Source organism: Octodon degus, unplaced genomic scaffold (assembly GCF_000260255.1).
Source record: "Octodon degus isolate 3935 unplaced genomic scaffold, OctDeg1.0 scaffold00048, whole genome shotgun sequence".
In the NCBI taxonomy this organism is placed as follows: domain Eukaryota; kingdom Metazoa; phylum Chordata; class Mammalia; order Rodentia; family Octodontidae; genus Octodon; species Octodon degus.
In genome coordinates, this window is record NW_004524624.1 from 6751789 (window position 1) to 6765259 (window position 13471).

Sequence of the window (13471 nt, forward strand, 5' to 3'; positions counted from 1 at the left end):
GGAGAGCCTGGGTGAGGGCCCGATTCTCTTTTCTACCTGACCTCCAGCTTCTAAATGCCTGGTCACACAGGTTAAACACTGGATTCCTGTCTGTTCTTCATCTCTAACATCCAACCCATTGGCAAGCCCTGTGGATTCTTCCTCTAAAATCAGTTAATCAGTCCTCATGTATGTATGTATTTATGCATGTATGCATGTATGTATGTGGCAACCCAATGCCCTTTTTATTAGGTACTTTGAAGTGAACAGCAATGTTAAGTACTGTATACATAATCCCATTTAATTCCTTTTTTTTTTTTTTGCAGAACTGGGGATTGATCTCAGCCCCTTGTGTTTGCCAGGGAAGCGCTTATTCTACTGAGCTATCTCCTCCAACCCCCCATTTAATTTCTACAACAACTCTTTAACCATTATTCATCTCTATTTTATAGATGAAGAAACTTAGGTTTATGGTGTTTTGTGAGTTGGCTGAAGTCCATCCATGGTGGGCTGACTGGCAAGTGTGGGGTGGCTGGGGAGAGAGCTCGAAGGACAGATATACATGGGCAACTTCTGTCTTTGCTCTCTGGGGAGGTGGGGTTCTGATTACAGTGTTTGCAGAGAAGCCAAATCTCTGTCACTCAGGGGCAAAACTGTCCCAGCTGTGGACCTGGGGAAGGAAACGCATGAAGCTGGAACCTGGACTCTGAGTTTGAGTCTCTGGTGTGACTCTGGCTTGCTGGATGTTCTCTAACAAACTTCATAGCCTGTTTCCTCAATAGAAAAGTGAGGAGATGATGGGCTTGGAGGATCTTGAAAGTTTCTAGCAGCAGCTACATCTGTGTGGATGGAAGGAGTGGTGGCCCTCCCCCTTAGCAAAAGAGGAGAACTCTGAGGAGAAAGAAAACTCAGTGTTCTGCTTGTGTTTGCTAATTTCTTCCCAGAGAGGCATTCACCTTGGCTCTCCTTGCGTTCCTCCATAGATGGGGAGCTTACTCTTCAAAGGATTTTCCAATCAGTTAGACTGACTTAAAGGCACATGTAGGACCCTACACACTGTTTTAGAAGCCATACCTCGCTGCAAAATAACCGCACTTCAGTTTATACACACCCCATAGAAAGTGTAATTTGCGTGAAACTATTTTATGTAACAAGCTGCCATTGACAAGCTGGCATAGCGATATACTGTGAATGTTCAATTAGACACATATTACTTGCAATTTTGTGGTTTTCTTTTTTTTGTGGTTTTCTATTTGTGTTTAGATCTCACTCTGTGTGAGTGTGTGCATCCATGTGGCTATAGGTGTCTGACTCTGTGTGTGTGTGTGTGTGTGTGTGTGTGTGTGTCCATGTGGCTGTAGGTGTGCATGTCTGTGTGCATGTGTGAGCTTGTTGGGCTCTGAAGAGCTCTGAGTCCTGGAGAACAAGTTCAAGTCCCCTTTTCCAGGCAGCTCTACAGAATTCCATGTCCTTCAGGTCTTCATATCTGAAAGCCAAACAGCCCTGATGTCTGCCAAGAGGATGTATCACCATTGTCAGGCTGTCATCACAGTCTTAATCCTCACTGCCATCACTTCCCTGTCACCACTGTCACAGAGCTGGGCACCAGAGCTGACCCCATCAACACTGACTTTTCTTTCTCTCCCTCCTCTCCCCCAACCTCATTCCTTGAAAATTCTTCCCTTCCAGCCAGATCCAGCTTGCTTTACAGGCAATGTCCTGCAGCTCTTGGGTCACCTTAAAGCTATCAGCAGCAAACAGTTAACACTGGCCAGCAATACTCACACCCACTCCTTATCTTATATAATCCTCTCTGCCCTCCTCCACTTTCCTCAGTTCCTCTGTGTGTCCATCTCCTTAATTTAAGTCCTGTGAGAGAACTCTGGGCAGCAATCAGGGTGGTCTGTGGGTTACTTCACTTTGCAAATGTGGCACAGAGAGGCCGAGTCGCTGGGCAGAAGTGACACAGCTGGCTGAAGAACCCAACTTCTTACCTTCCAATCTCTGACTTCTTAACTGGCCCCATTCCCCATGGATCCTCCAGGCTTCATGTTTCCTATCCTACCTCTGTAATCCTTGCCAAATTCACACAGCCTCAGCTCTATTTTGTTTTTTGCCTAATACATTTTCTTGGAGTGGTTGGATTTACTGCTGAGGAATTGTTTGATCATTACAGTAATCATCAGACTCACTGCCCCTCAACTAGGTCACTCTAAAATAAATGCAGTCAAAGCACAACCAGGGTCTTTAAAGTCTCTGTAGTGGCCCACTCCCGTCTCGGTCCACTCCATGTTCATCAGACAGGCAGACAGGGAGGCTGGCCTGCCTCACAAAAGTGCTAACTGGGTCAGCACTCAGGCTGCCACCCTATATTTGCCAGAAAGAGGAGCTTGATGGAGAAGGGGAAAAGAGTCTTGTCACTGAGTAATTGATGTCTGTTGATGCCTGTGTCTCTAACCACCCAAATTCAACTTGGGACCCATACGGCTGCTTGCCTCACACTGGGGGAAGTTGAGAGAAACCAACCCAGCCAGGGTTTCCATCCTGGCTTAGCAGCTGCCTCCCTCTGTTGATGGACATGACATTGAATGTTGGAGACGTTCTTTGTCTACCTGTAAATGGGCACAGTACCGCAGCATGCAGTGCTGAGAAGATGAAATGTGAAAGTCAACTGGGTGATGTCAGGAGCATTTTGGCCATTAGTAAATGGCACCATTCCCTATGGACACTAAGCAGCCTCCACTTAACAGTGCCAGTTTGAAGCTTTCCCTTCCTGTGAGCCATGTGCCCAACGAAGGTTGTCAGATGGGGAGGGTTACACCTAGATGTCCTCCAGTGACAGCTGGAATGCTGGGGTACATCCGTGGTGATCCCTGGACACCTGTAAGGCAAGAGGCTCTAGACCAGGCAGACAGTAGCTGGGCTTGTCAAAGGATGGTGGTGTGGGGAGACTGGAGAGCAAGATGAGAGGGTGGGCTCAGGTTCACCTTTCTGTGGCTGTGGCTGCAGAGGTGGTGGAGATGGTGACGAGGAAGCAAGCAGGTAATGGCTGAATGAGAGGTGGCTAGGTATTTCAATATCTGGAGCCTGACTATGGAGAAAGGATGCTGCTAGGTTCTATAGGCAGAATAGACAGAGAGGATCATGAAGAACAGGAAGTCTTAGGGTTTCAAGCAGAGTAAACCTTTGCAAGACTCTCTCCTCAACTTCCTTCTGCTTTGTGAGGAAAGCTGGTGTACTCTTTGAAGGTCAGGCTCCTGGCAACCTTTCTAGAAAGAACCCCATGTACTCACAAGGTCTAGGGAAGCACTGGGACAGGCCCAAGTCCAGATAGGCTTCCTAGATAGTCATGGGCCAGGCCAGGTAGCTATTCACCTGGAGGGGGTGTTTTGCCATCTTGCTGTGGCAGGTCTTCAGCCTGGGTCAGGGACAGAGGCTGGGCTGCAATCTGAATTTTGCACATTCTCCAAAGGATCTGGGAGCTCAAGTGTCTTGGGGATTGTGCTCCAAGCAAGGGGTTGCATTTGCAGCCTGCCTATGGCAGTGTTCTCAGGCACTGTGCTGGTCTGAGAGGAAAGCGTGTGTGTGTGTGTGTGTGTGTGTGTGTGTGTGTGTGTGTGTGTGTTTGTGTGTGTGTGATGGGAGATGGGTTGTGCGATCTCTGGGTTACCTGCTAATAGGACTGAGGACAAGAAATAGTGCAGTCGTCACTGATATGTAGCAATCCCTGTCCATCATGCCAGTGAATGACCAGCTGCCCACCTCGATTACCTTCAACCTGGGGAGCTCATTCTCTTCTAGCAACTTGGATCTCTCCTAGTTTTCAAACTTGTGCTATGATGAAACCAGCAGCCACCGACTGAATTCAGCCTACTGAAGAGTATTGTTTGGCTTAAACAATGCTAATGAACATTTACAAAAGAAACAATATCTAATAATGAGAAGATTTCACTGAAAAATCTAGGTGTTTAGTTAGAGAGGGTCCCTAATAATGATGGTTCTACTTAGGATTTTCAACCTTCCAGTGGTGACAAGCTATATCCATACAGCCATTCTGTTTCTATATTGAGAGTATTCAGTAAAATATCTCAGATATCTGATGCTTTATTACAAAGTATGTTTTATGGGAGATGACTTTGTCTAGTATACGCTAATGTGTTTGGAGCATATTTAGGGCAAGATGGGCTATGCTATGATACATGGTAGGTTAGCTGAAGTAAATGCATTTTTGACTTACATTATTTAACTTCTGACTGGGACAGAACCCCATCAGAAAAGGAGATACATCTACATCCATGAAAAACAGCTCTGGCTCAAATTCAAACCTGCCACTTTTGGGTTAGGGCTTGGGGCTAAGAGACTTTCTACTCAAGGTCAGATCCACCAGGCGGTGACACCATGCAGCGATGATGCCTGCCTGGCCTCCATGACATCAGAGTTTGTCACCTTGAGGGAGCAGCTCCTGAGTTAGCAAAATTAGGACTGCTTAGAGAATCCCTATCAAATTAACATTCTGCTCAGGCCATGACTAGAAAAGACAATGTCCCTTCAGCAGAACTTTAATGCTTTCTGAAAATGCCCTTTTGGGGTCCTTTTGGGGGACATCATGTTTAAATGGGGCATCTGACCTCACTTGCACCCTGATTTGAATGTAGCTATGATACAGAGATATCTGAGACAATCAGGGGAACTTGAATGTGATTGTATTCATTAGATTAAGGAACTAGATTTCCTTCTAATTCTGTTAACTGTAGAAATGGAAAAGTGGTCAGGTACTCATCAGTTAGAAATAGACATTAAAATCCTTATTAATAAAGCGCTCAATTACCATGTCTTTTTTTTTTTTTCCTGTGCTGTGGCACTAAGCCAGAGCCTTGCACATAGAAGCAAACACTCTATCATGGAACTACACCCCTGGCTCCTAAAAGCATGAATTGACTTTAAAATACTCAAGGAAACAAACAAAACTGCACATGGAAGTGGGGAATGGGTGGAAGATAGTTGGCAAAATCTAACACATAATTTGGCCTGAGAAAAGGGAATGCAAGGACCCATTATTCTTGTTCTCTATAGCTATGTACCCTTGGAATATATGGGGCAGAGTGGGGCCTGCCTGGAAAGGTTTGCATGAACCGCTCAGCAGGAGCAGTCCCCACTTTACTCTATGGCTCACCGTGGGGTACATCCTGCACTCCCTATTTGCTTTGCTCTGGGAAAATCGCTGTCATTCTGCTTCTCCTAGTGTCCTTTGTGGATTTGTACAACTTTGCTCATGACCTTTCCACTCCTTCCTAAACTCACCTTTACTCTGCTTCAGCGGGTACATGATCTGAACCTTGTCTGCCTCAGAATATCCCTCTACCTTCAGCCCCTCACCCACCCTCATCTAGCCTCCTGGTCCTTGACCAACAAAGCATTCTTCCTAGCAGTTGCAGGGGCCTCTACTCCTTGCTGTTCTTACCAATTGGGGCAATTTGGGGATAAGTTACTTTGCTTCCAGACCAAATTTTGCTTTTTATGAAAAGGGGATAATAACTCCAAGTACATGAGTATTAAGAGGCTCCTAAGAGGTTATGAACTGGGAACATCTAGAGCCAGCTACCAGAGCCACATACTGGTCTCCTCCTGCTCTCTGAGATGAGCTGTGGCTCACAATCTCCCTGCCTCACACCCCCACCTGGAGAATAGAAGCCACAAGAGTCCCCATGTGGTGTTACCTGACCACTGTAGGGAGCAAACAGGCCAGTGTGTGAGTCAAACCCTACGGGGTTCACCCTTAGTGATGCACAGGTGCCTGACATAATACTCAATCTCTGGGTGGCACCTTCCTTCTTCCAGATTCCCACTGTGCATGTTCTGCTCTGGCATTTCTCCTTCTAGACCTCCTCCACATCCCTCTCTCAGCAGTGCTCTCTGTGGCTCCCATCCCCATGTTATGCCTGAGCTCTGGGGTCTCTGCTTCTGGACTGCCTTTCTGCAGGCCCTCAATCAATCCAATTCCCAGTATGAAAAATGGCTAATGAATGCTTTCCTAAGAAAAGTACTATGGCTGTTACTACCCCATCTTGGAAACTATGCAATAATGAAAAATCTTATGTTCAGTAAAAAAATAGCAACTTTCGAATTATATAGCAAGAATGAGTGTAACTATCCACTCTTATCTTATTAACTTACAGGAGGAGAGCAACAGCTAAAGTTTATGCCTGGTTGGTTGACTGGATGCTAATAATGATTTTCTTTGCATGCAAATTCCACTTATTACTGTCTGCTTTAAACATTTCTTTATTCCAGTTTTTCTACATTCTGAGTTAGTTCTGCAGTGACTAAAAACATGTAAGATGTGGAATAGTGTATACAATATACATTCTTGTGGGGAAAAAGAATATGTGTGCCAGCGCTGGGGAGGCTGAAAACAGGAGGATAACTATGAGTCTGAACTGTGTAGTGAGATTCTGTACCAAATACATAAATAATATAAATATAGTAGGAATATGAATAAAACATAGTAGTCTTTTCATTTGTAGTGTTGCTTCCCCATGACCAACCACAGTTTTCGAATACTAAATAGAAATTCCAGAAATTAACCAATTCTTAAGGCATTGGGAATGGGATAATGAAATCTCTTCTGTCCTGCCCAAGATGTAAAATCTCTCTTTGTTCAGTGTATCTGCACTGTATACACTATCCACCTGTTAGTTACTTAATAGGCACTTGGGTATCAGATCAGTTGTCCTGGTATCAGATCTCTGTTCTAGAGTCCCTTATTTTATTTAATAATGGCCTCAAAGTATAGTCATACTGGCAATTTTATTATGTTGTATATTGTTATAATAGCTCTATTTTATTACTAATTGTTGTTGATTTCTTATTGTGCCTAGTTTATAAATTAAAATTTATCATAGATATATATGAATAGGAAAAATACATTATATATGAGGTTCTAATCTATTGCTGGTTTCAGGCATCCCCTGGGCTTTTTGGGATGTCTCCCTGTGGATAAGGGAGAATGATATTTTCGTTTGTAAATAGAACCTGGAAGGATATCCTATAATAAACCCATAAAACTGACATCCACTTTGTTGGAGTGTGGGGACTGGGCCGGTGAGATAGTGGAGAGTAAGCACTTTTCTGTGCTGTGCATGCTGCGTTTTTGAACAGCATGGAATTCTTTCTTATTTAAAAAGCAAAAATGAAATAACACAACCATCTAGTACAGCCTTAGAAGAAGGTGGTGTTTTCATGAATGAGTTCTGGCTGTTCAAGGTGCAACTTCATCAAAGGAACAGAGCTGGGGCTCTGGAGTGAGGCTGATCACCTGGCATCTCCACTGTGGACAGACTGGACCTGCCTCCTGCACTGTGACTGAAAGCACTGTGGATGGCAGGGCTTCTGCAGAGCCAAATGAACCTAGAGCCTTCCTTCCTCCCAGATGGGCCTCCCCAACACTGGTGCTCCCAGGGACGAACACAGCTTGGAGACTTCAGGGCGAAAGTTCCCTCTGATCCAGGGCCAGGTATCAGGGTGGAAAAAAGGGTGCTGGAACCTGGAACCTCAGCACCAGGGAGCCTGAGCAGGCCGATAAGATGAAACAGCTGTGTGAGAGTTGTGTGGGGGTGATGTGCCACATCCACAGTGGTGGCCTCCACACTGTTGTGGCCACCACAGTCCCAGAGCCACCAAATTGCCACAGTTTTAAGAAGAGGCAGAAATCTGAATGTGAAGTGAAACTGGATTTAAAATAAAATGTCCTATCTTTTCTATGAACTATTTAAACATCACATGGGCTCTGTGAAAGTCCTCCGCCTGCTGCCAATCAGACCTCTGATCTCAGTGTGTTCCTGTGGAGCTAGGTGGGCTCCAGCACTGACGTCTCCCATTTCTCACTGCTGTCCCTGCTTTCATGATCACAGTGAGAATTTTGTTTCAGATAAGGTACAAAGTCAGTGGCCAGTTTCTTAGAGGAAACCCACCTCTTCCTGTTCCTGTTCCTCCTTCCTCCCGGGTGGGCCTCCCCCAAGACTGGTGCCCCCAGGAACGATCACAGCTTGGGGACTTCAGGGCCAAAGCTCCCTCTGATCCAGGGCCAGGTGCCAGGGTGGAAAAAGGGTGCTGGAACCTGGAATGTTAGCACCAGGGAGGTTCACACACACCCGCACCTGTGGCCCTGAAGAGCTGCTTACCCTACCAATGGGCTCTCTTGTGGGTACTGAGCACTCTGTATGTGGAAGTGAGACCTTTGCCAAGCCACTGGGCACCTGTTCTGGGCTCTAAGTGGCCCCTAAGTCCAAGTATTGCTGCCTCTTTTACTCTTTCCAGCTTGCCAACTTAGCTCTAATCATGCTTCTCTCACTGTGACAGCCCCAGACCCATGGCCACCTGGCTGTGTCACACAGCATCGAATAAGGGGTGAGCTGGAAAGGCCCTTTGAGATCAGCTGGCCACAGCCCCCTGTGGTTTTCTCAGGCAATGACTGAAGGCCAGAGAGAGGAAGTGGTTTGCCTGGGCTCATACAGTGAGATAAAGCTGTAGTCAGACCTGAGCTCAGGTCTTTAAGATCTTATCAGGGAGGAAGAAGTGATTGCAGGAAACTCTGAGCTGTACAAGAGTGGGGCTAAAGGGCTGCTGGTGAGGTTAGAAGGCCAGAGAAGGCTGCTCTGAGGCTGGCCCTGGGACAGCTATGCACAGGCTTGCTGGGCACTAGAAGGGGCAAGTACCAAGAACTAGAGAGGGAGCGAGGAGAGTGCCACCAAAGCCACGACAGCGCTGATAGGGTGGGGCCTTGTAGATATCTGTGGAGATGCCTAAGTCTGCACAAGGGAGGGAATGACAGCACCGATGACTCTGACCTGAGTAGGCCATTCTCCAAAGAAGACTCCAAACAGCAAGCATACCGAATGATTCCAAATTCATTAGCCAGCAGGAAAATGCAAGTCCCAAGCACAGTGACACTACTTCACACCCACCAGAAGGTGTGCTCCAGTAGACACCGTAGAGAAACTGGAACCCTCGTACATTGCCAGTAGGGATGGTGCAACTGCTTTGGATCACAGTCCAGCGATTTCTCCAGAGGTTACACACAGCATTATCATATGACCTCACAGTTCTACTTCTCGGTATAAACCCAATGGATGTATCCCCAGAAAGGCCTGTCTACAGATGTCCAAGCCACTTTCTCCATAATAGCCAAAAAAAAAAAAAAAAAAAGTAACTACTCATCAACTCATGAATAGGTAAATAAAATGTGGTACTGAATTCCTCATGTGATGGAATACTATTTAGCCACAAAGAGGTATGTAATACTGACACATGATACATTAATAGATCTTGAAAATTTTATACTAAGTGTAAGAAGACAATCACAAAGACCATATATTGCATGGTTCCATTCACATGAAATGTCCAGAGGAGGAAAACAGAAGCAATACAAAGTAGATTAATGAGCAGGGGCTGGATGGGAGTGACTGCTAAAGTGTACAGATTCATTTCTGAGATGACAAAAATGCCCTACAATTAGGTAGTACTGATGGTTGCACAACTCTGAAAAGATCCTAAAAACCATTGACCTGTATGGTTTAAATTGGTAAATTTGATTTTTTAAAAGATCACCCAGGTTCTTGGTGGGAACAGAGTAGAAGGGGAAGGCCAGATGGCCAGCAGAGCAGGCGCAGGACCAAAGCCCCAGAGTGTAGGAGGCACTCGGTGCATTCTGTGCGCAGAAGCTCCTCTCTTCTAACCCAGGGCTTCTGAACCGCAGCGCTGATGGCATTTTGGATGGGATCATTCTTTGCTGTTGTGGGAAGGGGTTGTAGAGTGGGCTGTGGAAGGTACAGCAGCCTTCCTGGGCCTTTTCCTGTGTGATGCTGGCCTACTGCCTGTGAGCTTCCCATACGCTCGGGCCCCCACATGCAGCACAAAGCCTGACATTTCAAGGTCACTGTGCAGTAATTTCTGCACTACACAGTGCAGAGGCACCTTGCTTTTCACAGGGCTTCAGTGTTGGCTAACTGGATCTGCCCACCCTCCCTGACTATGGCTAGGAGCACAGGATCTGTGCTTAGATAGTCAGTGGTTGAATCCTGTGTGACCTCAGGCAAGTGGCTGAATGTGTCTGACTCTTTCTCTACCTTCTGAAAAACAGGACACAGATAATTAACCTCATAGGGTAATTGTGAACACACAGGAGTACAGCAACTGTCAGATATTGTTGGCGTTGCTAATTAAGTATCCCTTCTATTTTCTAAATGACCTGCAAGGCCTCAACACAGAGGCATCCTTATCATGGAGAGGCCTGTCCCTGCTGTTGTCTGGGTGCTGGAGAGGAAGAGGGTAAGTGGGTTCTAATGTCCCCATCTTTGGGGAGGCCTGCAGGAGGAACCTATCAGTAAGCTCTGGGTTTCCAGAAGAGCTGGTTTCAGTGGAAACTTGGAGGATGAGTAGCAAGAAGACCAACAAGTTAAAGAGGCATCGCAGCCAAGAGAATGTGTAGGTGCAAAGCCCAAGAGGTGAGAAAGACCATGTTAGTTCAGCCAGCTGTGTTTAGGTATGGCAGATGGAGCAGGGCACAGTTGGAAGGTGAGGTAGCTGGAGGTAGGGAGGGGCAGAGACAGCACATGATGAGCCACATATGTCCAGGTCTGGTCTAAGAACTCTAAACTCTACTCATGTGGAAGTGGGGAGTCTTTGAATATTTCAGCAAGGGGAAAAGCATTCTCAGCGCTGCCTTATCAAATTGACAGTGAGATCAAGGATGAATCAGAATGGAAGGGGACAAGACAGGGGATAAAAAGTAGTGAAAAATTCAATCTGGCAAACACTGCTTTTAGAGATAGCTCAGCCTCCTTGATGGACCTGGATGCGCTTCCAGGCTGGATGCCCTTTTCACAGAACCATACATATAATGCCTGCCTCGCTTCTGTCAGACCACAGCAGTAGGAGCCTGGCAAGCCTATGCTTGCTGCCTATTAGACCACATGCTCATTCCTGCATATCTGCAAAGCCCAGGGAGGGTGTCTCCCCTAATCCTAACATGTGCAGGCAAATGTTCTTAACCTCCTTTAGACTATTTCTGTCCTGTTGTCTTTTTTCCCCTAAACTCTTGCCAGAAAGTTGGGATCATGCCATAATAGATGCAAATGCATAGGCACGCTCACTTTCATGAAAAGCCTCCCCCTTTCCACAGCCACATGACTGTCCCTATTGTTGGACATTTAGATGCTGCCTGTTGATGAATATCTTGGCAACTGAGAGACCTTTGTTTATATCTCTGTCATTTCATATGGATATACTTGTCCTTTAAAACATTTTTGGCAGAAGAAACTCTCTGGCATGCTAAGAAGCTCTCTTCCCCATTATCAGGGATTTCTTTCCCAAGGATGAACTAAATCCTTGAAAATGGACCTTAATCCTGTTTTTCCTTCTTGGGATACTGGTGGAGAAGGACCACAGCTGGCCTCGATTCTCCATAGATATGTCCAATGAGAGGGTCAGTTCAATTAGTCATCAGCCTAAGACAGAGAGGGAAAAATTCCTGCCCCAGGACCCCAGAGAAGCAGTCCAAACTGGGGGACCAACAGAGAGATTAACTGGGAAGAGCTGATGAAGTTGGCCAACCAGGCTGGGGTAAGTCAGCCTGCTCTCAGCCTCCTATGTGGGAGTTCACCTTCCTCCTTTCAGACCCCTATAGAAATTGCTTGGCAAAGGCATCCACACCTCATTGCCAACCTTTGGGTTCACTTTCTCATTATGATATAGTGGCTCTTCCTATTGCGAACCGAAACCAGCACTGCTCAAGTTACATGGCAGGTACCAGGCACTGGTCTATTTTACTTAGTCATATTTTAGGGTCAGTAATGTGCCATCAGAAGCACTCTAGAATCAGGCAGGCCTTGGTCTAATCCCACAGCAGGCATTGCCTGTCATGTGGAAGTCATTTAGCAAGCCTTGGTTTCCTCATCTGTGTATTGGGGTTGAACAGCACTAGCTCCCAAGGCTGTTATATTAACTGGAACCACCACTTTATACCACTGTATACCAAATACGTCCAATACCAGGCCTGCACAGAGCACCTGCTTGAGAAAGGTTATTTTTTCATTATTTCTGAATCTCCTCATATTCCAAGATAAGCGATATCAAGAAATGTAATCTATTCAATTACTTTTTATAACCTCTAGAAACAGGGAACTCATGAGTAGGCAGGAATTAATAGCTTCCTCTTATAAATAAGAAAACTGAGGCTTGACAGGAACTGTCATCTGAGACATGTCATGTCTCTAGAGAAACATCAGGCTGAGGGTGTACATCAGGGTGGGCAGTAGGACACCAGCTCGCTGGGCCATGTTTCATGCTTACGGCCCTCCCATGGCCCCTCCCGTTGTCCATTTCTGGCAAGGGGGACTGTGGAACCTGACATGTACAAATGAATTTTCCGGGAAACAACCACGGGTTTCTTGGGCCACCTAAGTTAGGATATGACACCTGCCACTCGGGGACACCAAAGCTCACAGGCACCTTCCTGCCCCATCCCCTTATCCTCACAACCTACCCCAAAGGGGTAGCCCACTAACTACAGTGGGCTTTTTCACTATAGAAGACAGAGGCCCATAGGTTCAAGGTCACAGAGTGACCCAAACAACTACGGTGGGCCACAGAGTTGAAGCCACTTGCCCCACTCATCCTGCAGGAGAATCCCTGGCCCCATGTCCACCAGGAGTCGTGCCCAGCCGGGTGTGCTAGGTTCTTGCTCTTGGGCACAGGGTGGCTGCTCTAGTGGGGAAAGGCAGGACATTCTGCAAACCTAGAAGCCCCCTCCCCACCAGCCCCAGGCCTTCTACTGGCATTCTCCTTATTAAGCACACAGTCCCTCGGTGCTCCTCAGACATCCTTAGAAAATGCCAGCTCGTAGACTAGGGACAAAGCAGGGACTGTTGCGGCGCCAGTGGACTTTCCACACCTACCTTACACCGGCACGGGGAACCTAAAGGTGGACCCCACATCCCTCGCAGGGGCGTGGGCTCAGGCTGCTCTCCTTGGTCGCAACGCCCCTTTGGGGCGGGCGAGATCCCCGAGGGTCGCCAAGAAAGAAACTGAGGCTCGCGAGCGGAAGCACTTGCCCAAGGTCAGGCGCAGGAGCAAGCAGAGGGGCCCCGGTTGCAACTGCGGATGGGGCTACGACGGCCAAAGGATCCTGGCGCAGGAACCCGAGGCAGCGCGTGTCCCGTCTCCCCGCCAGTCCACCCACGACCCCGCCCCGAGCCGAGTCCCTGCAGGAGGCTGCGGCTGCGTTACCTGGTGCTGCTGTGCGCGAGGGCAGCGGCCCCGCGCCCGCGCCGGCTGCGCCCGGGGCAGGGATGGAGCGAGCGGTGCGCACAGCCCGCGCCTAGCACCCACTTCCTCATCTCCGCCCCCACGCGCTGCTCCTCCTAGCTTGCCGCTGCTCCTTCCCTCTCAGCTCTCTCTCTCTCTCTCTCTCTCTCTCTCTCTCTCTCTCTCTCTC

The 13471-nt window shown here is 47.3% G+C and overlaps 1 protein-coding gene across 2 annotated transcripts in view; it reads right to left on the reverse strand.

The window, feature by feature from the left end:
* Hrh2 (histamine receptor H2) overlaps window positions 1-13318 on the reverse strand; it is a 46899-nt gene extending 33581 nt beyond the window's left edge. For both annotated transcript variants that reach the window (XR_002821347.1, XM_004632308.2), the window contains exon 1: window positions 13264-13318. The gene's annotated coding sequence lies outside the window, so the exon portion shown is untranslated. The remainder of the gene's footprint in view (window positions 1-13263) is intronic.
* Between the last annotated feature and the right edge of the window lie 153 nt (window positions 13319-13471).